Source organism: Lipotes vexillifer, unplaced genomic scaffold (genome assembly GCF_000442215.2).
Source record: "Lipotes vexillifer unplaced genomic scaffold, Lipotes_vexillifer_v1.1 scaffold231, whole genome shotgun sequence".
NCBI lineage: Eukaryota > Metazoa > Chordata > Mammalia > Artiodactyla > Lipotidae > Lipotes > Lipotes vexillifer.
This window is the reverse complement of record NW_006791822.1, coordinates 5,071,837-5,097,743: the sequence shown is the minus strand read 5'-3', so window position 1 is coordinate 5,097,743 and position 25,907 is coordinate 5,071,837.

Sequence of the window (25,907 nt, the reverse complement as noted above, 5' to 3'; positions counted from 1 at the left end):
AGAGTGTATTTAAAGTTTGTTTTTGGTCTGGTTACCCTCAGTGGTTGAGAAGCTATGAGTTTTTCTAGTGATACCTTTTTCTTGTCTCCCTGTTTAGCTTTGGGTCTTCACTCAGTGCTGTTCTCCAGGAAACCTGTCCCTCATAGTCTCCCAGCTGAATTCCACTGTTACTTTGCTTAAGCTTGTCATCATGGGCATGTACTGGAGAAGGCAGTGCTGGCTGCTGTGACCAAAGCTCAGCCAGTCAGTATGACTGGGTCTTGGGTCTGTGGCCCTCACCAGGATTTCTGTGATGTAGTGCTTGGTCTTGCATGTATTGTGGCTCTTCCCCAGTAGAAGGGCTTCTGTTTTTCACTCCTCTGAAGCCTCTCCCTGCTGCAGTGTATTTCCAGCTGTGCACTGAGGCTACACTTTTGATGTTCCTTCCCCCTATAGTTTGAGGCTTTTGTTCTGAAGGGAACATAAGGAAGATGTGTCTAATTTAGACAGTAGCCACCAATCTCTTTTCCCAGGCAGAGCCATGAGGGAGCTTTCTCAGGACTCCCCTGAATCCTTATTCTTGATGCTTACTGAGTTCCTTAAGGAAAAGAAGGTGTGAGACCTCATATCTGTGGTCCCAGAGGCTTCACTCTCCTACCCAGCCCACACACAGTCTTTAGCTGTTCATTAAGAGTTTAATATTTTCCCCAGCTTTGCATTTGACATCCATGGACTGTTTGAATTAACGTAAACACTCAGCTCTATTTTCACCTTTCAGGTCCCTATCTCCCTTTGGATTTGGGGATAGTTATTTGCCCTGTGGCCTCAGTTTTGGAATGGGTACACAGAAGTCATTAATCTGTAGTTAATCCAGATTGTTTTTCTTTTTTTTAAAGATGGGAGTAATACTCTTTTCAGTTCTCTGCTTCTCTAAATTGAAACATGGTACTCCGAAAAGTCTAAGACAAGGATTTTGAAAATCTGTTAGTAGGTTGCTAACTCAGTTAATATCTTATTTCAGTTCTTAACTTTCAAATAAGGACACTAATAACTCAATTCAAAATTGTGTTGTAGGTGGAAAGTACTCAAGTCCACTTAAAAGACTTAAGAGTGGGGCAAGATGTCTAAATTAGGCTAAGTGGAATTAAATATAAATTAATATGAATTTATATAAATCTTTTCATGTTTACTGATCTTACTAACTTTGCAATAATTTGCTTGATAAATATGGTTCCTTTGATCTTACTATAAATACCCAACTACCAGATAAGTATCACACTAGTCTTGATAGGTTATGTACATCATTTGAACAAATTTCTACATGCATATTTTGTAAGAAATAAATATACATACATAATTTCTCAACATATAATACATAGTGGAGTATCTCATGCTTCCCCATTCTTACCTTGGCTCTCAGGGCTTTCCTCAAACTTTCAATCTTTCCATCCATCTCTGCCATGTTATTTATCACCTTTATTCTAATAATATCTATTATGCTACAGTGCTTCTCTAATTTCTACTCACAGTCACTCCACTAACATCTCTTCACTGTCATGTCCTCAAATGTAACTTTTCTGATTGCTGAACAGGGCATAGCTATAGCATTTCTCTTATAAAATGAAAATATCCTTCAAGGAGACCACTTATCTGATTGGTCTATATACTGTCAGTGAGAACAGTGAGTTAAACATGGTACATGAATAAATGAATGTCTGTGTGTATTGTATTACATACATACCCACACACAATTGAAATAAGCCAAATCTAAGGTTAACACATGTGAATCAAAATATGTCAGGCTGAAACCAAATCCTGTTTTCCCATTGTGAACCAATATGTTTATAATCACAAGGGCTGACTTTTGCCAAGATATTCAGATTTTTAAAAATTTAAGTCATTGCGAAAAGAATGACTCTTGTTGATAAAAACTGACACTTAGTTTTTCTAGATACAGAGAAGTAAAAGAATATGTGGGACTGTCTCCTTGGCAAATTACCACAATGGAAATATAAGGCTAGTCACTATGATACCTGTATTGGTGCTCATTCACCTGTGAGAGTAATTTCTGAGCTGCTTGACTAGAACACATCCTAAATCTTCCTCTCCATCTACAGAAGACATGCCTAAAACAGAATGGTCAATGTCAATATTAGTTTACTAGGAAGAAAAACTGTGACTAATGCCTTCCTCAAAGAAAAATGTAACTGTATTAATGCCATTTTAAAAAATTCATTCAGGTTTTACTCTCTAAATGCATTCCTAATTTTGCATGCAAAGTAAAGTCGTATTCAGTGCTTATTTTCTTAGCATATGTCTCAACAATTAACATAGGGCAATTAATCTTTTAAACAATACCAAATGTTAGGAATAGATGTATCAGCTTCTATGTTTATCTAAGTAATATGTGCTATGGCAAGAAAAAAGCTATATACATTTACAATGTACTAACTGTAAAACATAAATCTATACTATATATAGTATACACTATACCCTACTGCCGACATTTTATGTGAGACTTACTATAAATTAAAGAGAGATGAAACACATCATGCTTAACAAATTTGTTTATAAATTATTCATCTTTCACATTTAGTAAATTAAATGTCTTTAGGCAAAATTTTGAGAATCTTATGCAATACTGTGTATCTCTAAGTTGATTATTATTGATGTTACATATTTTTGTTTTTATTTTCATTTTCTCTTTTATTAATCAATTCTTCCTCAATTGAAAATCCCTGAAAAATAAATATATGTAGGGCTTCCCTGGTGGCGCAGTGGTTGGGAGTCTGCCTGCCTATGCAGGGGGCACGAGTTCGTGCCCCGGTCCGGGGGGATCCCACGTGCCGCGGAGCGGCTGGGCCCGTGAGCCATGGCCGCTGGGCCTGTGCGTCCGGAGCCTGTGCTCCGCAACGGGAGAGGCCACGGCGGTGAGAGGCCCGCGTACCGCTAAAAAATAAATAAATAAATAAATAAATAAATAAATAAATAAATAAATGTAGAGTGTGTTGTGATATATGGTTTGGGGCAGAAATAGTGCCTTGAAAAGAAAGACCTACATGTATGCAGGGTGATTTTCTCATGTCTGTCTTTAATTCCTCTAGGCGCTTTCCCTTCATTTCTTCCCTTAAATCTGCTCAGTTCTGAGTTTTCAGCAGATGTTCATTGAAGACACATGTTTACCGTATGGCTTTTAAAATTCTTTTCTAGTAATTTACTTAAAGCTCTCACCAGTCACAGTTTTTGGTAAAATATGATCATATTAGTCTCATAGTTAAATTTCCTAAAAGAAACCAATGGCATTTTATTCCTTAATATGATATGTGTTATCTGACAATTAGTTTTAAAAGTTAATGTTTGTTTTGGTTTATATAAGGCAAGCAAAAGTCTGTACTTTGAAAGTTTTAAGTGCAAATCATCATGGCTTGAAGAAAAGCAATCAGATATAAGAACTTCATAATGATATTTAATTCTTTGGATATCAGTATCTTGGGAAAGAAATTCTGGTAAGCACATATTAAAATTGTTTGTAGATTTCAAATAAATTGAAACATATGAGATGTTGAAAGTATGATTAAGCTTTGCGATTTGACCCATAACATGTTTGGAATATGTTGCTGAAACTGATTTCCTTAAACTTTTTTTCCTATCTTTCCTTTGCAAAGATTAGATCCATGAAGTTCTATCTAGGGTAGCCCTAAAAACCTTTGGTTTCAATGGAATTAATGTTTTAATATTTCCAGAAGTACTTGCTTTATTCATATAAATGCTTAATTAAATGGAGAAAAGATTGATCTCTCATGCTGAAGAATTCCAAATAATATGTGCAAATACTCCACCCTCAGAGAGTGGACTCATAACTCCCCAGTCCTTAAGTGCTGGCTGTGCATACAGACCTTCTATCAAATAACGCACTATGGAAATGGGGAAAAAAGAGTAACTTTACAGTACAGAAACCTGACAAACACAGTCCAACCAGGCAATAAAGGTCAACACTAACATCAATAAATCATGTTGATATCAGGATTACTCTTGATATAAGATAAAAATGATACTTTACCCCATGATCTTCCTCCCCAAAGCTCATAGCATCTAATCATGACAAACATATTACACTAACTCTAATAGAAGGGAATCCTACAATATACCTGAACAGTACTTCTCAAAATGCTTAAGGTCACCAAAAACAAGGAAAATCTGAGAAACTGTCACACCCATAAGAAGCTTCGGAGACATGAGAACTAAATGTAAGGTGGTATCCTGGAACAGAAATTTGAATGCAGTATGGACTTTAGTTGAAAATAGTGATCAATATTGATTCATTAATTATAAAAAATATATCATTTATATGGTATGTTAATAGGGGAAACTCATGCAGGGTATATGTGAATTCTCATCTTTTTAACTTATACTTTAAGTCCAAGACTGTTCCAAAAAAGATCTATTAAGAAAGTTAATGGGGCTGATCTGGTCGTTCTTGGCTATTAGTAACCTTCTCAAGCAGGAATAGAATGTCAGTTGATAAAAAATAAAAGCATACTTAAAGAAAACAATGGGATGAGGCTGTGAACTATCTAGTGAAAACAAAGATTACCTATCATAATATATTGGCAGGTTAAGTTTTAGAATTTTTGTCTATGGTGACTTAAGTAAGATAATATCTTTGGTTTTAACTGGAATCAGTTTACTCTTGGACAGGAAAGGGGAAATGACTCAATCCATGTTTTAATGCAGCTCATTTTTCTTAAATGATATATATATATGGATAGTTTTAATGAATTATGGGACTAAAATTTTCATTAAGCAGCTAATGTGTCTTAGAATTCACTCTATTGGATCAATAAGACCATATGATCACACATGGATGATAATAGGATAAATTGCTGGTGGTCAACTTCAGAAAAATTCTACCAGTTACCTGTCTACCATAATTTACAGGTATGCCAGAGGCAAAATTTACCCACTTTCTTCCAAGACCTCCAAAGTATCATCTAAATATGGTATCAGGATCTCATCATCTAAATCAGATACAGATATGGATAAACCTCTTCAGAAACTCTTGGGCTGGAGACCTGTGAATTAAGACTAAATTATCTCCCCACTTCCCACCCACCCTACATGCAATGATGAACTGAGGACATAAATTGGATGCTCTCATTTTAAAGAAAGAAAAGAAAGCTCATAGCATCACTAGTTGCTAGCAATTCTGAAATCCAGCCAGGCTCACGTTGCTGGTTTTCCCAAATCTGTGCACAAAGATGTTCCTATAGTAGGGCTGTATTCTGACTTCTGATTTTGAGAACCTAATTCATTTTTCTCCAAGTATCTTGTTTTTGTTCTCTGCCTCTTTGAATAAGACCACTGTATCATCCTTTGTTAGAAATGTCCATATTTATATATGGACAATTTATAGGGTCAATTTCCAACTGTTTATATGCAAGATGACAGTATATTCCTCATATTTACCTAACAAACTCTGTGGGCTTTTAATGAATATTAGGGTTAAATCAAAAGTAGTGTGCAATAGCAAATCTTAGAAGCACTCTCTTCAATATCAGAAACGAAAGAAGCATGCCAATATCACCACATTATTTCATAATGGACAAAAAGTGATAAATAATAAGTGATTTCATTACTAAATTGATAAAAATTAAGCCTGTTGTCTGCTAAGGAAGAAAGTAACCCAGTCTCCAATATCTTTATAAGGACATTCTCAGACATCTTCATTGAGGCAAGAATCCTTTATGGGCAGACAAATACGATTGCCATTGGCAATTTATATTGAGAACGTTACATTTTTCTACTACAGACCGTATATGCTTAGCAATCCTATTTTCTCCAAACCCTGCTGTATTACTTTGCTAGAGATGCCATAACAAAGTATCACAAACCAGGTGGATTAAACAGAAATGTATTGTGGTACAGTTTTGGAGCTAGAAGTCCAACATGAAGGTGTTCACAGGGTTGGTCCCTTCTGAAGGCTCTGAGGGAGAATGTGTCCCATCTGTCTCTCTCCTGGCTTCTAAGAGTTTGCTAGCAGTCTTTGGTGTTCCTTAGCTTCTGCTACATCAGCTCTATCTCTGCGTTCATCTTCACATGACGTGTGTCTGTGTGTGTGTGTGTGTGTGTGTGTATGTGTCCACATTTTATCAGGGCACCGGTCATATTGGATTAGGGACTACCAAACTCTAGTATGACCTCATCTTAACTAATTACATCTGTGTGACCCTATTTCCAAATAAGGTCACATTCTTAGGTACTGCAGGTTAGGACTTTAACATTTAAATTTTGGAGGAACTCAATTCAACTCGTAATAGAAGTTATCAAAAATTACAATGTTAGTAAACCACTGAATAAAACACATCTATCTTTCTAAATAAATTCATATTTAGAGTTGATGCTCATTATTCACATATTCTATATTTGAAAATTTTACTACTCCTAAATATTTGTAATATTAAAGTCAGTATTCTCAAGCATTGGTAGTAATTTGCAGAAATACCCTTGATTAAAGTGGCAAAAAAGAAAGTATTTCTCAACGCAAGTTCCCAGTTGAGATCAAACAAGGTGGTGTTCTGCCCTCCTGTTTCAGCTGTCATACTGTAAACAAGCATCCTTCTGCAGTCTAGTGTCACATTTTTGTGCTATTTATTGGTGCTGAAGTGTTAATTTTCCTAAGTGCAGGAAGGCTGCGACATGCCTTATAGAGGAAGTGTGTTAAGTTTCTTTCAGGCACAGCTTAGTGCCATTGGCCATGAGTTCAATGATAAGAAATCAACATATATGGAAAATAAAATAGGAACACACAAAACCAGGTTATGTATGACTGGTTGATGAATATGTTATAACCAGAGGCTCATAGGGACTTAACCTTGAATTTCCTCTGGAATTAATGATTTAGTAGTCACTAATTCAGTGTTCTGGTTCATTGTGACTTTATAAAATGTAACTACTGCGAATAATGAGTATCAACTGTTACATACAAAATGAATTTATGAAAAAGCCTTAATAATGAATGATCCTAAAGTTTTAGAACTAAGTAACAGGATGAACAATCGTGTTACTGAGATGGGAAAGACTGCTGAAGAAGCATGCTGAGTAAGGTAGGTGTCAGAATTTGGGCTTTGAAAGTATAAAATAGGAGAATATAAAATTCTGCTCTCCCTCAAAGGTCATGGTTACAAGATGTTAGGATGCTAAACATTTCATTCTCTCCAGAATGTTCATGTCCTTCTGGAGGAACAGGCTCCTTGCAGCCTTAGCAGCAAGTTCTTTCCAACAGACCCTTTTGGGAAATCTAACCAATCTGTAATTAGATTAAAACACACTTGAGACTTTCCTGGAGTATGTACAGGGAAGCTAAAGTAAATTCATCCTTTCCCCTACTCCCAAAACCAATATAACCTTTTCCATTTTTTTTTTTAATCAAGAGACTGAATTTCCATACTGAGTTGTCATTCGCAGGAGCGAGAACTTGAGTCAATTCAGATTTTTGCTTTTCAGATTCAAGTGAAGGATGGTGTTCTTTCACGAGTTTTAAATAATTATACATCCAAGAGAAGTATAATCTAATCAATTGGATATGAATCTAGTATATAGGGATAAAAATGTAAATTTATATCATTAAAATTACTGCTGGTATTGAAAGCCAAGGGACTGGTTGAGTAAAATTACAGATTAAGTTTAGATAGATAATAGATCAGGATGAAGGACTGAGTTCTGATCATTCCAGAAAGTACAAGTTGAGTCTGGAAAAGAAAATACAAAGGACACAAACATTAATCTATCAGTAAAAGAAGAACAGCATGGCAGCCCTTCAGAGAAGAAAATACTTCAAGAAGGAAGAAGTGATCCACTGTGTTTATGCTGCTGAGATATCAGTTAAGATGTTTATTTGATGTGGAGTTCACTAAGGCCTTTGGAAATTGGAATCCAAAGTGCTAGTGAAGTGTTCGTCATATAGAACAGGGACATTTAATTCAGTATAACAGAAGGGAATGCAAAGAATAAATGTTTAGATGGAGGTCAGTTAACAGGTTTTGTAACAAGATAATTAGAAAATTTTCTCCTGATTATATTTATTTTATTGTGAAATAAGAAGCAAAGTCATCCGTTTAGAATAAGAAGTGGGGAGAGGGTATTGAGGATGTGGGCAGAGTGGTGAAATTGTACTAGAGTTCTATGGCAGTAGGAAAATAAGTAGAATAAGAAATGCATCAGGCCATGCTAAAGGCCAATGTGAGATGCAACTTCCTAAACAGAAAGTAACAGAGTTGTAATAGGGAAGAACAAATCTGACTCCATATTAGATCTGTTTCTTGTACTTTAACCTTTGTATTCTATTGCTTTCACTTCTAGCTAAGAATGCTGCCTATAGTCTGAAATAGACAGGATAGCCTATTCTCAAGGCTCTGACCTTTAAGAGTATAACCTCCATTCCCATAGAGATAAGTTGCAGAACAAAGGACAACATGTCTTGTTGGAGATTTATGGGAACATCGTCAACTGACCTAGGTGGATGACTGCAAGAACAAAGGATTCCTGCACCAAGATGTTTGTAACAACCAACCACTCCCCCTCCCCTTTCAGTATAAAAGAAGCCTTAGTTCTGGCTGGGTAAGATGGTCTAGGACATTAGCCTGCCGTATTCACAGTCTGCTGGCTCTCTGAATAAAGTTATTCTTTGCTCCAATAACATGTCTCCAGATTCACTAGCCTGTGCTATGGCAAGCAGAAGGAGTTTGGAGTTGGTGACACAGGTAGTGAGGTTCCAGACTTTTCTCCAGCCACCTTCATTGTGTGGCTGAAGCCATAAAAAAGTGGAGACTGAGAATTTTTTTTTTTTTTCCAGTAAAGTAAGAAGGTAAGAGAGTGGTAAGAAGGTTGATTCCAGCAATTGTGGAATGTATATTAGGTAAAATAGGAAAGGGAGATAAAGAGCAGAGTGAAAATTGGATTGAAAAATATTATGGCTTTGTAGACTTTGGGATTAAGGATGCTAGAATAAGTAATTGTAAAGATAGAAAGTGATATTCACGGAAATGAGGCCTGAAATCAATACTGTAAGGTGATGTGGTTATTTCTACTGATAACATCTTGGGTATCACTACAGTAGTCATGGATGGGGTGGGTTAGAGGAAAAGGTCACCAGAGAGCTGAAACTCAGGAAAGAGAGTCCAAGGTTTGGGGCTGAGTGTTTTTGTATTTGCTTACTTGTGGTATTTAATTTAGATTTACATTATCAAATGTTTCTTAAGATTGTGGTTTTTCAATTAAGTGTATCATTAGGGTAACAAAGCAAGAGTAAATAGTTTATAATAGTCAACTTTCCTGGGGAGTTAATTTTTGAATGACCCCTTTGGTTAATCATCATTTCTTTCAGTATAGATATGTTTTAGTTGACATGAATTTGAGGTAATTAATTTTTTTGTTGAAAATTTTAACTGATTCAAAGTGGACATAGGCTTTGTTATTGTGTGAGCATTTATGAATTTCACAATATTGCTAAGTTTCTTATTTCCTGTTTAAATGTCAAACCTGGATTTTTTGTAAAGCTTAAAGCAGAAAAATGTCTGAATTGTTGATGAATAATTAACATTTGTCACATCATGTGGGCAGGTGTTCTCTTGACACACAATTAATCTTAAAGGCGTTATCCTCCTGTCGATTAGCATATGGTCTACATTGTAACCAACACTTGATGGCCCAGATGTGTAAAGTTTATGGTTGAGGTTCCTCACACATGTCCACTAAATCTCTTGAATTCTCAAGGCTATATTTTCAAGTTGTAATTGATGCATGAATAAATAATTAATGAAGAAACTTGACTTACTAGAAAGAATTAACAAGTTTAGAAAAAACACATACTATGCTCTGTTAATATCTTCTTCTATGCACTTAAAGTTTGTTAAATTTTTAAAGATTTAGTCAATTTATTATACAAACCTCTTATTTTGATATAAGATTAGGAAATTCTATTTAGAATTTATGTTTAGTTTTGGGTAGAACAATTGAATATATGAGGATCACTGAGCTGAAAAATTCAGGAGATATAACTTTCTTTATATTATTTTGGTAGTTACTCCTTAAATACTAAGCCAGTTTCTGAATTTAAAATGTTTCATTTAAAAATTTGTGTATGATTCAGAAATCAATAAAAGTTAAAAACTGATGATGATACTCAACAGTACAGATGAGAAATTTAACATTATTTTCTTAAGACTTTTAAAGTTATCTCCAATCATTCTAGCAATTCATTTTGAAGCTATTATTTTGACAGAATTTGTTTAGAAAAATAGCATAATCCTTCAAAGTTATTGAGCTTATATATGTGCCAGGCAGCAAGCCAGGATTGGAGATACAAAATGTTACATAAGGCATTGCTCTCCAGGAGCTTAAGTGTTGATACAGTGTTAGACTTTTACGGTTCTTCTTCTATAAGTCTGGGGGGGACACGTTTGGGGATTTTTTTTAAAGGCAATATTTTTTTCTGGAGCTCATGGTGGTTGCTGGAATTTAGGGCATGTATTACTTTCAGGATGAGGCTCAGAAACAGTCTAGGTGGCTTGTTTTCTCAGGAAAATGATATCCATATGGTGAGAACAGAATATTTCTTAAAAGCTTTGGCAAGAAATCCAAGACAATGGTAAAGTTCATACTATTAATAGATTCAGTGATAGCAAAGCCTAGTCAATAGCAGAATAAGAGAACTTAGGGTGGGAGATGAAAACATTTTTAAATGATATATTAAATCTTAGCTTTGGTTGATCTCAGGATACTGGAGATGGATACTGGAAGTGAGCAGTGATAGATCCAATGATAGAGACTCTCCACAGAGAGCTCAGAACACATGCTCAGCTTGTGTAACCAAGGGCAGGGTTATAGTTGAAGGACATGTTCCCTGACCAGCCTCAGTCACCCTTTTCTAAGACCTGTCTCCTCACTTGATCTGTTATATCAGATGGCCTTACTCTCTCAGCTAAAGGTCCTTATTATCCTTAGGGCAACTATCTCTAGTAAGGAAATCACAGCTCCTTTAAAAGACCCTACAAGGGCTGATTGGTCCAGGAGTTGTACCTTGTCTCAGGTGAAGACAGGAAACTATGGGAACCTGGGACTGAATTGAATTAGTGTATATATTTGGAGGTTTAAGCTATACTATATGTAAACCTTGGGTTTCTATGAAGCAATTGGACCAAAGAAATGGAAGAAGCTTTTTACAGAGAGAAGAATGAAACAGGAATGCAGAAAAGAGCTAACACGAGATAAAAAAACAAACAAACACAAGATGGTTTTCCTTTCCATCTGTAAGAAGACTAAATAAAAGCAAAATGTAAAGTCTAGAAGAGCTAGCATATGCAGATATTCATAAATATTTCTTGAACAGAATTCCTAGGATTTGAGGCAACTGGAAAAATCATAAAGGTTTTTATAAAATCTATTTTATATAATTCAGTCCAATTTGGGGGAGGTCATGGATAAATTATAGGAAAAATATCATTTGGCCTAGTATCAATTTCATCTGATCTTCAGAGAATGTCACTTATTAAAACATAAATAAAGGAAACTCTACAGAGAAGATAGAGTCCTGATGGATAATTCCATTAGCAGAGTAGAGCATCTGCCAGACTTCCTGGTAAGAGTTCACACAGGGTTAGAGGGAATAAACTTTACCTCACAAAAAGCTAAAAACAAATGAAAATAGATTTTTTTTTAAAGACCCTTATAATCGCAAACTTCCCCACTGACACCAGACATTGCAGAAATGATAGCCACAACATTCCCTATGAAATGCTGCATGGTGGCAGTTGATCAGGAATTGGAATTATAAGTTCCTCTGATGACATCTGATGTAGGGCAACCGGCTGCCCTAGCACTGGGTACTTTTATGTGTGTACAAAGAACAAGATTTACCTTACATTTCGGCCAAGAGGCTTACAAATGAGTATGTACTAGTCTGTCATAAAATGTGTGCTAGGGATTGAAGTGTGTCCTCCCAAAATTCATATGTTGAAGTCTTACCCCTCAATGTGGTTGTATTTGGAGATAGGACTTTTATGGAGGTAATTAAGGTTAAATGAAGTCATAAGGGTATGACTGGTGTCCTTATAGGAAGAGGAAATGACAAAACAGCTCTGTGTGCCTGTGTGTGTGTGTGTACACAGAGGAAATCCCAAGTAAGGACACACAGCAAGAAGGCTGCTGTTTGTCTGCAAGCCAGGAAGAAAGTTCTCGCCAAGCACCAACATTGGGCACGTTGACCTTGGGCTTCTAGTCTCCAGAATTGTGAGGAAACAAATTTCTGTTGTTAATGCCACCCAGTCTATGGTATTTTTTTTTATGGCAGCTAAGTAGAATAATTCGATGTGCTTCCCAAATTATAAAGGAAGTATGTCATCCAAGGGAAGATTGGAAACACTAAGAAACAGGACAGTTTATCAGCATTAAATGAACTTTGACAAACTGCTTATTTGACAAAACTGTTACTTAGTCATGATTTCCATGTTTGCTATGTATTGTGTACACAATTTTTCAGTGCACAAGTTTTACATTAAATATGACTATTTATATAGTTCAATTTAACATCTGTCAGGTGAGAATTCAGTCAAATCAGGATTTTCCCCATCCACATTTGTTGTTGTACTTATTCCCCCCGCCCCACCGCCACCGGATGGCTTTTGAGTTCTATGTGGTGGCTTATATAGTGTCTTGGCATTTGATGGGGGAAATCAGTTATTTCATCTTGGAGGGCTTCCGGTCACACCATCATCTGCTGCAGTGTCCCCTGTCCTATCTGAGAGTGGCCATAGAGTCAAAGCTGATTTTAACACAGGTGTCCTTCTGTCAAAATTATTGGACTGCTTTTAGTTAGGTCCATTGGCTTTATTTAGCTAATATCCACATCTCATTCGCAGGTACAGAAAAATCATGTGCTTTTCCCAGACAGGTGAGGCTGTGGGAAAGCTGATAGGATTACTCAGGCACTGCTGCACCAGCCTCACTCTACAGTCTTCTTTCCCTGTTTAAAGACTTATTTTTTCAAAAGAAGAGCCTTAAAAACCATGATAATTAATAATAGCTCATAAAGACCAAAGATAAGGTGGTACAAATCTAAATCCTTGGTTATATAAATTAAGCATCCATCCTCTGATACTTGTTTTGATTTAAAGTATTTGAATTTAACTGGGGAGTAAATATCACACTATAATTTATTAAAAAATAGTTAAATTAAATACATGCTTATCATTTTATTTAGCAATAATGCTCCTTGGTATTTACAAAGAGGGGTTGAAAACTATGTGCAAAAGCCTGTACACGGATATTTATAGCAGCTTTACTCTTAATTGGCAAAACTTAGAAACAAGATGTCCCCTCAGGAGGTGAATGGATAAACTGTGGTACATCCAGACAATTGAATATTCAGTGATAAAAAGCAATGAGCTATCAAGCCATGAAAAGACATGGAGGAATCTTAAATGCATATAATTAAGTGAAATTAGGCTATCTGAAAAGGCTACTTACTATATGATATCAACTGTATGATATTCTGGAAAAGGTAAACTATGCAACCAATAAAAATATTAGTGGTTGCCAGGGGTGAGGTGGGAGAATGAATTGGCAGAGCGCAAAAGATTCTTAGGGCGTGAAAATATTCTGTAAGAAACTATAATAAATGATATATGCCATACAGAGAATGGACAAAACCAAGAGTGAACCATAATGTAAACTATGGACTCTGCGTGATTGTTATGTCAATGTATGTCCTTCCTTGGTAAAAAATGTACCGTTCTGGTCAGTGAGGCTGATAATGGGGTTGTAAGGGGCTAATGAAAGTGTGGAAGAAGGGCATATGGAACATCTCTGTACCATTTTCTCAATTTTGTTGTAAACCTAAAACTGCTCTAAAAACAATAGTCTTAAAAAATTAGTTTAAGAAAACAACGATAATGTTGGCATGAAGCTTATTTATTTATTTATTTTTTGTTCTGTTCGGTCTTCATTGTGGTGCGTAGGCTTCTCACTGCGGTGGCTTCTCTTATTGCAGAGCATGGGCTCTAGGTGTGTGGGCTTCAGTAGTTGCAGCACACGGGCCTGAAAGCGTGTGGACTTCAGTAGTTGCGGCATGCAGGCTCTAGAGCACAGGCTCAGTAGTTGTGGTGCACAGGCTTAGCTGCTCTGTGGCATGTGGGATCTTCCCAGACCAGGGATTGAACCTGTGTCCCCCGCATTGGCAGGCGGATTCTTAACCACTGCGTGACCAGGGAAGTCCTGAAGCTTATTCTTGTTCTCTTTTTAATATAACTTTTTATGATATTTCCTAACTTATGATATTTCCTAATCCTTTACAATCTTCTATGACCGGATATGCTCATTATCAAGTCCTGGGATCCTGGCAATATAGACAACAGGACATCTGGTGTATGTTTTCTCCCTTTTCAACTTATCCTCTCAATCTTTTTCCATGAACTTCTAAGTTCATTTGCATAGTGCAATTGCATTGCATGAAATAAATTATCTAAATTACTTTAATACAGAGGGTAGCATATTAACATATTAAATCACTTGTCATAAATTTGATCAAATGTGTCATATCTTCCAATTTAAAAGGTAAACCAGAGTAATAATTGTATAAATAAAGTTTTTTCCAAAACTAAACTGAACTTCTTTGGATATTCAAATTAGTAATACTCAAGATATGAAAACTAAAAAGAAAGGCTCATGGTATTTGTTTTTAAATGCACATAAATATTATGCCATATAAGACCCATTGTTTTGTTATTGATCATTCTTCTAATAAAATTAGAGGCACAGCTATGTTAAGTTGGCCATGTATTGAGAGAGCCATGAAAAGAAAACAAAAGAGATATCACTACATGATTTCACTACATGTCTTGACTGTGTACCTGAACAATAACAAAATCCAGTGACTTCACTTATCAAGAGGAAACCTTTTATAGATTTCACAGTGGCCAAATCTTTTCCATGGTATTTTAAAAATAAAGACAAAATACTTTAAATATCAAATTGTTATTTTTTGTTGCTGCTGTTTTGAGCGTTTACAAGGCTTTACAAGAGCTTTATCTACAAAGGTTCTCTTAAATATTTAAGTGTCATATAAAAGATTTATCCCTTTAGTTTCTCACTTTATATACGTATTAGCCAAGAAAAAATTCATATAGTAGATAAGACAAATATGAAGCTTCTGTCAAATTATGACCATACCATGGGACCTTGCATTATGAGACAAGAACTGGTGAAGTTACACACGGCCTCCACCTTGCCTCACTGTTTTTCTGAATATGAAAGCATATCAGGATAGTTCCAGTTTCCAGTTTTGCATCTAAGGAGCTTGGAAGTTCCTACTCCATCCTAACAAATGAAAAGCTGAACAAACTCAAAAAATATAATCAACTTATAGGATCCATAAGAGAGGGCAGAACACAGGGCAAACCACCCTCATGACTGGAGAGACAGACAGACAAATATAGAGCCAAAACTCACCAGAGCAGACACTCAGGGGAGGAAGCTGTCTCTGGAACCAGTACCAGGGGAGGAAACCTGAACTGGGATTGACAAATTGCTAGAGGCTCAGTGCGACAATTCTGAGAACTAAAAATCCAGGGAGACCCAGTCATCGGGAAATCTTTGTTGTAAGATTTAATTCCAGGAACTCAGTCAGATTCCCACAGTAAATATCACAGAAAAATCCCCTTTGACTTCTCCCATCCCACTTAAGGAGGGTGGAAAAAACTGAACTCACAAGTGTTTCTCACAGACCAGAGGTATAGGCTCAATAAAAGACTGAGACCTAATCACAGGACCATAGATGATTCCCCTCCCCCCACACCTGACCTCCTCATTACTAAAGTCCTATTTGTAGCACTTGCTTTTACCTGGTACATCATGTCTAACTAACAAGAAAACATTGCAAGGCATTTCAAAATGCAATACTTAAAATTTGAAGAGGCAGAGCAAGCATCAGGGCCAGACATGGCAGGAAAGTTGGGATTATTGGACCAGGAATTTAAAACAACTACGATTAACATACTCCATGATTAAAGGGCTCTAATGGATAAAGTAAACAGCATACAAGAACAGAAAGGCAATGTAAGCAGATGAATGAAAATCCTAAGAAAGAACCAAAAAGAAATGCTACAAATAAAAAATACTATAACTTTGATGGGTTTAACAGTACACTTTGGACATGGCTGAGGAGAGAATCTCTGAGTTTGAAGATACATCAATAGAAACCTCCAATAATGAAAAGCAAAGAGAACAGCAAATGGAAAAAAAAAGACCCAGAACAGAATTTCTAAGGACTAGGGGACAAGTGAGACAACTATAAAAGTTATAGCATATGCATAATGGGAATACCAGAAGGAGAAAAGAAAGTAACAAAAGAAATATTTGGAACAATAATGACTGAGAATTTCCCCAATTTAATGTCAGACACAAAACTACAGTTGAAGGAGGATCAGAGAAAACCAAGCAGCGTAAATGCCCAAGAAGCAACACCTAAGCATATCATTTTCTAAATATAGAAAATCAAAGATAAAGAAAATAATCCTGAAAAAGGCAGAGGAAAAAAAGCACCTCTGTACCCTATAGGCATATAGAGAAACAAAGATGGGAATTACATCTGACTTCAGAAACCATGCAAGAAAGTAGAGAGTGTAGTGAACTATTTAAAATGGTCAGAGAAAGACCACCAACCTAAAATGCTGTACCCTGTGAAATTATCCTTCAAATGTGAAGGGAGAAAAAGACTCTTCAAACAAGAAATTGAATTTGTTGCCAGTAGATCTGCCATGCAAGAAATGTTAAAAGCAGTTCTTTAAATAGAAGAAACTATTAGGTATACGATAAGCTACAAGGATATATTGTACAACACCGGGAATACAGCCAATATTTTGTAATAAGTATAAATGGAGCACAACCTTTAAAACTTGTGCATCACTATATTGTACACCTGTAACATGTAATAAAAAAAGAAAAATATGTCAGAAACTTGGATCTACATAAAGAAATAAAGAGCACTGAAGATGAAGTGAAGGTCACAAATTTCTTATTTGGCTGATCTCACATCAGCTTATTCAAAATAATAGCAACATGTATTTGATTATGTATATTTATGTACACCATATACATGCTTATGTATGTTTACAAAAGTGAAATGAATTACAGAAGTAACCAAAGGGATGGGAGAGAGGAATGAGAATTATTTGGTTAGTATAAGGTACTCACTGTACCCTTCAAGTAGTAAGCTGTAATTTGAAAGTGAACTTGGATTAGTTGTTAAGCTATATTGCAAACTTGAGGGCAAGCTCTAAATTAAAAAAAAAAGCATAACTGATATGCAAATAAGGGAGATAAAATGGAATTACAAAATGCTCAATTAAAACCACAAAAGGAAGAAAAAGTTGAAGACAAAAATAGGAACAAAGAACAATGGCAACAAATATAGTGATGAACATGGTAGATATTAATCTATCTGTATCAATAATCACTTTGAGCATCAATGGTCTGAATACACCAACTAATAGACAAAGACTGTCAGAGTGGATCAAAAAACATGAGTCAACTATACATTGTCTATAAGAAACCTACTATAAATATAAAGCACATGTAGATTTAAAGTAAACAAATGGAGAAAAATATACCACGCTAACACTAATTAAAAGAAAGTAGGACTAGCTGTATTAATTTCAGACAGAGCCGACTTCAAAGCAAGGAAAATTAATCAGGAGTAGTGACGGATATTACAAAATGACAAAGGGGACATTTCTTCCAGAAGACATAATAGTTCTTAATGAGCACACACCTAACAGAGTATCTAACTACATGAGGCAAAAACTGATAGAACTACAGGGAGAAATAGGCGAGTCCACTATCATAGCTGGAGACTTCAACACCCCTCTCTCAAAAATAGATCCAGCAGGCAAAGAATCAGAACATATTGAACTCAACAATACCAGTCAACTGCATACAATTGTTATCTATAGACTACTTCATCCAACAGAAGAATACTTCTCAAGCTCACACGCAGCATTCACCAAACAGACTACATTCTGGCCCATAAAACGTAAAGAACTTTAAAATGGAAATCACACAATTTATCCTTTCAGACAAACATGGAATTAAACTAGAAATCAATAATAAAGAAAACTGGAATCCCAAAATACATGAAGATTAAGCAACACAATTCTAAGTAACACATGAGTCAAGAGAAATTTCAAAGGAAAGTTAAATATTTTGAAGTAATTGAAAATGAAAACACAACCTATCAAAATTTGTGGGACGCAGTTAAAGCAGTGCTTAGAGGGATTTATAGCACTGAATACATATAATAGGAAAGAAGAAAGACCTACAATCAATAATCTAAGCTTTCACCCAAGAAACTAGAAGAGCAAGTTATATACAATGTAAGTAGAAGGAAATAAATAAGAATTAGAGACGAAATCAATGAAACAGGAAACAACAATAGAGAAAATAACAAAATCACTGAAACCAAACACTTGTTCTTTGAAAAGACCAATAAAATCAAAGAACTCCAGCCAGACTAACTACAAAATAAAGAATTACCAATATCATAAATGAAACAGAACTTTGCTGTAGATCCCATGGAAATTAAAAGGCTGCTAAAGGAATGCTATAAAGAACTCTATACCTACAAACTTGATAACCTAGATGAAATGGCCAATTTCTTTAAAGACATAAAACTCCAGAACTCACACAGGAAAAAATAGGTAATCTTAATAGGCCTATATGTACCAATGAAATTGAATAATTAATAACCTTCCAAAACAGAAAATACCTGGCCCAGTTGAATCCATTGGTAGATTCTATGAAGCACTTGACAAAGTAATTTTACCAGTTCTCTACAATCTCTTTCAGATGTTAGAAGCAAAGGGATTACTTCCTAACTCATTCTGTAAGGCCAGCATTACTCTAACACCAAAACGGGAAAAAGACATTAAGAAAGTAAAACTACAGAGCAATATCTTTCATGAACATAGATGCAAAATCCTCAACAAATTATCAAATTGAATCCAACAATGTACAAAATAAGTATACATTATGATGTGAGATTTATCCCAGGTATGCAAGGCTGATTCAAAATTTGAAAATTAATGTAATCCATCCTATCAACAGGCTAAAAAGAAGAAAAATCACATGAGTGTATCATTAGACGTAGAAAAAGCATTTGACAAAAATCTAACGTTCATACATGATAAAAACTCAGTAAACTAGGAATAGAGAAGAATGTTCTTGATGAAGAATATCTACCAAAAAACAAAACAGAAAAACTACAGCTAACATTTTGGAATAGAGAAGATCGTTCTTGACTTGATGAAGAATATTTACCAAAACAAACAAACAAACAAAAACTACAGCTAACATTTTAGTTGATGAGAAACTGGAAGTTTTCTCAGTAAGCTCAGACACAAGGCAAGGATGTCCTTTCTCAATACGCCTTTTTCAATACCTTAGTGGAATTATTAGTAAGACAAAAAAAGGGGTAAAATAAAAGGTATATAGATTGGGAAGGAAAACATAAAACTGCCTTTGTTCACAGGTGACTTGATTGTCTATGTAGAAAATTTGCATGAATCAACAAACTCCTGGAACTAATAAGTGATTATAGCAAGATTGCAAGATACAAGGTTAATACATAAAAGCCAATTGCTTTCCTATATGCCAGCAATGAGCAAGTGGAATTTGAAATTAAAAACGTGGTATTACTTATAATACCACCCCCCAAAATGAAATACTTGAGTATAACAAAATATGTACAAAATCAACATGAGGAAAACTATAAAACTCTGATGAGTGAAATCAAAGAAGAACTAAATAAAGAGATATTCCATATTCATGGATAGAAAGCATGAATATTGTCAAGATGTCTGGTCTTCCCAAATTGATCTATAGATTCAATGCAATCCCATTTGAAATCCCAGCAAGTTATTTTCTGGATATCAAAAAACTGATTTTAAATTGTATAAGGAAAGGCAAAAGACCCAGAATAGCCAACACAATAATTAAGGGAAGGAAGATTGTTGGAGGTGACACTACCTGACTTGAAGATGATAAAGAAACAATAATCATGACAGTGTGGTACTGGTGAAAGTACAGACTAAACAGAAAAATGGAACAGAATGGAGAGCTCAGTAGTAAACTCTCATAAATTTAGTCAACTGATCTTTGATGAAGGAGCAAAGGCAAAACAATGGAGCAAGACAGTGTTCAATGAACATTGCTGGAACAACCAGATGACATCTATGTACCAAAAATGAAGCTAGACACAGCCATTACTCCCTTCAAAAAATTAATCAACATAAATCACAGCCCAAATATAAAAGTCAAAACCATAAATCTCCTAAAATAAAAACTAGGAGACAATCTAGGTATGGCAATAACATTTTAAACACAGCATAAAAGGCAAAATTAAGCACAGCATAAAAAGCAAAATTCATAAAAGAAATAATTGATAAGCTGGACTTCATTAAAAACTTCTGGGCCACAAAAGTCAACAGCAAGAGAATTAGAAGACATGACACAAACTGGGGGGAATATTTGCAAGAGACACCTCAGATAAAGAACTGTTAATCAAAATTACATTCTGGAAAAGACAAAACTACAGAGACAGTAAAAAGATTGGTGATTGCCAGGGTTTGTGAGGGCTCTGAAAAGGAGAACGGAGGATTTTTAGGGCGGTGAAACTGCCCTATATGATACCAGAGTGGTGGACACAGTTCACGTTATACATTATGTCCAAACACACAGAATGTCAAACACCAAGAGTGAACCCTAGGAAAATATAGATTTGGGGTGATTACAATATGCCAATGTAGGTTCAACTGTTCTAACAAACATTCCGTGGTGAGGGGGATGTTGACAATGAGGGAGGCTATCTATGCATGTTTGGGGATGGGTGCATATGGGAAAACTCTATCCCTTCTTCTCAATTTTGCTATGAACCTAAAGCTGATTTCAAAAAAGAAAGTCGTAAAGAAATACACTGAATTCGAGCAATGCTCCTTTTATTTCCTTTATTCTCTCTAGTTGAACATATACATGTGACCACCCAATTCTTGACCTATAAAGGAAGGATATCGTACACCTGTATTAATTTGTTGCCTCTATTGCCATTCAGAGGCAAAGGCTTTCATAGACTCATGGTTTTCTGTCGCTAAGAGGAGGAACTGTGCTAATTAAGTACATTTAAAATGGAAGAACATAATCCTATTTTGCCTCTGGTGTTGCTCAGCCTCTGTTTATTTACTGATGCTTGTTACAATTTATTTACCATGAATTATACCTGTGAGTAAATTAAACCTTCTTCCTTTTCTGCCGTACCTGTACTCACCTAATTTACCAGGTATTAAAGTTGCATAAATTTGCAAACCTGTCAATTGGTTTTTCTGAGCATACAATTAAATTATGGAACAGTTTCCTGCAGTGCTAAATCCCAGATGGATTTAACAGCTTCTGTGAATTCAGTGCTGAGGCTTATTTTCAAGCCAGGAGCAAAATACCTAAATCATGTTCAGCACCGTGTACCTGTCTTCTGAATACTGTTTACAGTTATGTATACGTATTAGTTTTCCTTGATTTAAAGCAATATGCTTTTTTTTCTCTTTCTCTCTCTCCTTTCTCCCTCTCTTACACACACCAATGACTATCAAAAGTCAACGTGGTACATCAAAAAGTGCCAGTTATAAAAATTATTAACTGTCCAACCTATATCCTTTTATCATTGTACCCTAAACTGTATCTTTTGCTCTCTTTGACTGTTTACAGATTCCTTTTTGCTATTGAAATGTTCTAAGGAATGTGTAACAATTTAATGTTTTTTAGTACATATGCTTTTAAAAAAAATGACATGTTGCTAGGTACACACAACACCCTGAATTTCCTATTTAAACTGAAGACTTTCTTAAAACTTGCAATATATATATATACACATATACACACACACACATATATATATATACACATACATATATATATATTTTTGTGTCTCTGCTTCCGCCTGTAAAATGGAGGTTGTGAGCTGATTAAAGGAGATGATATACGTGGAGTGGTTAGCATAACACTTGGCACACAGTAAAGTTTGTACCTGACACCAAGGTTACAGAACGGTTGACTGGAAGAGCCATGAGTCAAACCTGGGTCTGACTCAAATCCGATGATGTTGGTAATGATAACTGATTTAACAACTCAGTGCTATTACTTTCCAACCATTTCTCTATCTCCCGAGACTGGCTATGCATTCAGGATTAAAAAAAATATTTTTACTCTGCACCCTCCATTGCTCTTAGAGACAGTGTTTACAATGCAGCATTAGGTATTTCTCTTACTTGGGAACAGAACATTAGGGACTTTGCTTGTGTTTCCTATCAATGATGTCCACTATGTCCCAGGTTTGAGCAATGCCACATTCTTATTGGCAAACACAAAGGCTCTGTTGACAATTTTTATTCCTACATTGCTTATATGATTATGACTTGTGCTAAATTTCAAATCTCTCTCAAAAATATTTAAGACAATATGGTATCTCTGAGAAATCCAAGTGTGTTCTGTTCCATATTGTGTGGTGACATCTCAGGGACCATTAAATTACACTAAAATTGTGAAAGTAAGTTGTAAAAAGGCTGAAGATAATAAGTCATAAATTCAATTAAATCATAGTAACTATTTTAAATTTGATATGTAGACTCTTAAAAAAGCTTAGGAAGAACTCATCCAAACAAGAAGTTGAAAAACATCTCCTATGTTCATAGCTGCACTATTCACAATAGCCAAGACATGGAAACAACCTAAATGTCCACTGACAGATGAATGGATAAAGAGGATGTGATATATATGTGCAATGAAATACTATGCAGACATAAAAAAGAATGAAACAATTCCATTTCCAGCAACATGGATGGATCTAGAGATTATCATACTAAGCGAAGTAAGTCAGAAAGACAAATACCATATAATATCACTTACATGTGGAATCTAAGATATGACATGAATGAACTTATCTACAACACAGAAACAGACTCACAGACAGAGAGAACAGACTTGTGGTTGCCAATGGGGAGAGGGGATGGGGCAGGGATGGACTGGGAGTTTGGAATTAACAGATGCTAACTATTATACATAGAATAGCTAAACAACAAGATCCTACTGTATAGCACAGGGAACTATATTCAATATCCTGGGATAAACCATAATGAAAAATATAAAAAAGAATATATATAAATGTATAACTGAATCACTTGCTGCACAACAGAAATTAATACAACATTGTAAGTCAACTATACTTCAATAAAAATAAAATCAGAAAAACATCTCCTGTTACATAAGCACATGGCATTCTTTTCTCTTTTACCAGTTCTGTGCTGAAAGTTCCTAACAGCTTCTTTATGTTGATATAAAAATATCAGTGAGAAAGACTGACTTTGAAATAAAGTATATTTTAGAGTTACAGCTTAATTAAGATGTTTTCTGTGAACTCTTCATTGGCAGGAGTGGGCTATGGCAGTTTTTTGACAGTAACAGCAGTGTCAGACATTCACATCATGGCCCTGAGGTCCTGAATACGTCTATACAGTCTATTGTTTGTTTTTGACTAAAAGCATAGGAGAACATAAGAACTGCTAACATTATGATGGCTTCTTTCGCTACTAGGCTTTCAACTAGTAGACACACTAGATTCTTCCCTATTAAGTTAGAGAGGGCTGTGTCAAAGAAGGAAAGAGCATTTTTCTTTTCTTGTTTGGATCCTAGAATAAAGATTATTAGCTAAGACTGGGAGATTTTGACAGTTATTGGAGATAGTGGTTATCTATATGGTTTATTAATGAAAGTGAAAAATTGTAGGATAATGACAGGATTTATAGTTGATATATATTTTTAATGTTTTTGAAAAGTATTTTTTTTACTATTTATTAAAGTGAGAAATTGGGTACTTATTCCTCAGAGCAGTGTCTTTGAACACCTATTTTTTCCTTAGTTTTTTTTTTTTTTAGCTAGTACATTGCAGTTGTTTCTATAGTATCCTTTCTGCTTAAAGTATCTACAAGTATTTTTATCATGTGTCTCCAGAATGAGGTCTTAAACTGTGAGACCATCAATTTACTCTGGGTCTTAATGTTTTGTTCTAGGGCATTTTCAAAATGTACACTAATGAGCTGGCGATCTGGCAGTGGGACTACTTTCCATTCTATTTCTTACTTTGATTTTGATGCTTCTATTAATAACTAATGTCATTCAATAAAAGTGAGGGGAACATTGAACTTCCTTAAGGATCTCTTGCTGTGTACTGTATAAAGTGTTAACCTATTCCTGAAAACTCCAATGGGTTCATATTTTTTCTTTCCTCTCAGGACCAGAAAAATCTATTTTCGTAGTAAAGGCTTTATAAATAATCTCCCAAAGAGCTTGTCAACCATTCATAGCTTTTCTAAACCTTTCTAGCTTTTCATGAAATTAGCTCTTTCTTAGGCCACCCTCAGGGTCTTCCTACATTGCTTTATTTTTCCATAACTTGCCCCTCATAACATAGAAAATGATATAGATATGGAAGCTCTAGATTGTCTAATAAATAATTTAATAATATTATTCTAAATTCCTTCGAAATTATCTTCCTTGTCTAAGTTTTGAATAATCTGACAATGTCTTTTAGCTCATAATGAGACTAGAGTTTAAAATTAAAATGTCTGTTCTTCAAAGAGTTTAACATGAAGAAGCAAGTGAACTTTGGGCTTTTTCTAAACTGAAAAGAAAAATGAGGCTGATCAGAAAGAAGGCAGAGGGTAATGGAAAAGACAGGGTAGGAAAATAGTAGAGTAAAACCCATTAGGCTCAGGTTGTGACTTGGAGGGAAGGTAAGTAGTATAGTTTTAGATGTTTTGCATCTTCATGGGACTTGGCAAACAATCTTTGAAGGAAGAAATTCTGGAATCTAATTTTTTGAAAGCTTCTAATAAGCTTTTTTTAAAAAAATATATTTCCTTTCTTGTTCCAAATTGTTCCCTAAATGATTATTTTTCCTATCAAATGTTTCCCCCAAATAGTCATGGTAATTCTAAATCATCTTTGTTGAACTGTTGCCATGAAGAGTAATACATAAACTTCTAGAGACAATATATGCAAAAGATTGAGGTCTAGCCTAGAGGAGGCAAAGTTTCAACTGAGTTAAAACCATGAGTCTGGATAAAGGTGTTCAAATGCTTTGCATGTTACCTCCTATCTCGGCCCTCATCCTAGTACCCAGTCATCAGAGACTGAATATATTGAAGATGGGCAATTCCTGATTCACAGAAGTTTTGCAGAGGAAATCTGGCTCTCATGGACAAAATAAGAAAGGAATAAAGTTCTCATTACGTTTTGAAAGATGATTCAGGTAAATTTATTCCAACAAGTTACCACTGTGATGAGGCCTTCAGACTTTATCAGCTCTCAGGCTGGCTAAAGAAATTCAATAGATCTATTCTCACCATCCTATAAGTTTTGTTATGAACTCACAACAATAAGTAAGGAGGATTGATAGCATAATGAACAAATTTACTTGTCAGTTGGACAGACCCCTGGGCACAAGGCTAGATCAGCACAGAGATAGTGCCTGGTTCAAGTCAAGGGTCTTGAGTTTAGAGTGGGGAGAAGGTCATGACTGGATCTCACTGGGGTCTCCAGGTTTGCTGACAGCCATGTGCACAAAATGAGCACTGGAATAATATGTTGATCAGGCAAGCCAAAATGTATAGAACGTATAGGACTCCACTCTGAAATTCTTCATAGTGCCTCAGAAGGGAGAGGACACAGAATGATATCTATAGGGTTTTATGATATAGACACAAGTTGTTTTAGGCAGGTGTTTTTTTCCTTTTGTAAATACCACATTCTATTTTTTGAATTGTTGAGGAAGTAAATAT